Source organism: Hippocampus comes, unplaced genomic scaffold (genome assembly GCF_001891065.2).
Source record: "Hippocampus comes isolate QL1 unplaced genomic scaffold, H_comes_QL1_v1.1 scaffold180, whole genome shotgun sequence".
Lineage (NCBI taxonomy): Eukaryota > Metazoa > Chordata > Actinopteri > Syngnathiformes > Syngnathidae > Hippocampus > Hippocampus comes.
Window position 1 is genome coordinate 1,239,596 of NW_017805076.1, and position 1,192 is coordinate 1,240,787.

The window sequence follows — 1,192 nt, forward strand, 5'->3', positions numbered from 1 at the left end:
ATACATTTTGGTAGAGAGGAATATAGGACTACTGTCATATAGGTTATGTTATCGGGCATCCTTCTAATTCCCTTGAACAACCAAGATTGAACTTTTGAACTCTTTATAATTTCTATTATCTAGTCCAGTTAAAGTCCAGGGGAGGAAGCCCCATCATAGTAAAGAGGATACTAATGTGATGTGTGTAGTTCTTCATAGCCTCTTCATTTTGCTCTCAAAGTGCACGGAATTGATGGATTTTTAATAGAATGTAGAAAAAAATTATCCCGGGGGGGCATGCCCCCGGGCCCCCCTTGACATACAGGGCAACCAATCAGATGACAACTGAATCACCGCTCATGCGCAAACAACGGTGCTAAGCGCTAAGCTCGTCAGCTTTAAAGGTAGGGGTGCCCAATACGTGAATCGCAATCGACCCCGGAGCCAGCGGAACGGTCCCAAATCGAGCGCGAGTGTTGGAAGGGGGAAATGGGGGGTGGGGGGTATGTCTGTGAGTTTCGATTTCGTTCATGTTCAGTGAAGTTCCGGCTCTCGCTCATCTCGGTGTCTGTGCGTGCCTGCCTGCGTATGCGCACGTGTACGTGCGTGCCTGCGTGCGTGTGTGTGTATCAGTGATGTGTTCCTCGAGCCGGTCCTTGGCCTCGAGGACCGGCTCGAGGACCGAAGGTCAGTCCTTGGTCCTTGGCCTTGGCCTCGGGAGTCAAGTCCTTGGCCTTGGCCTTGGGAGTCAAGTCCTTGGCCTTGGCCTTGGCCTCGGGTTGCCGGTCCTCGGACACAATGAGGGATTAGAGCCTCAAATCCCTTGTCCACAGGTATAAAGTGGGCCCGAGGACCGCAAAAACAACGGAGGAATCAAATAAATTCCATCCAGGGAAACCCATATTGATACATTAAGCTGGCACTTTAAACGGGGCGGGTCTGACACTGACAGGTCTTGTCCACAGGTATAAAGTGGGCCCGAGGACCGCAAAAACAACGGAGGAATCAAATAAATTCCATCCAGGGAAACCCATATTGATACATTAAGCTGGCACTTTAAACGGGGCGGGTCTGACACTGACAGGTGACAGTTAGCGCAACGTATAAAGAGCGGCATCACAGTTAGTTTCAATCACGGTTTGTTCCGTTCGCGATCGGCAGTTTAAATAACGTGTAAAGTCTTTCTGTAACAGTGGTGTCTTTTATGTAGTTA

At 49.5% G+C, this 1,192-nt stretch overlaps 1 long non-coding RNA gene across 1 annotated transcript in view; it reads left to right on the plus strand.

Moving 5' to 3' along the window:
- Positions 1-1,192, plus strand: part of LOC109513049 (uncharacterized) — a 9,907-nt gene that overhangs the window by 981 nt on the left and 7,734 nt on the right. The gene's annotated exons all lie outside the window — the stretch shown is intronic.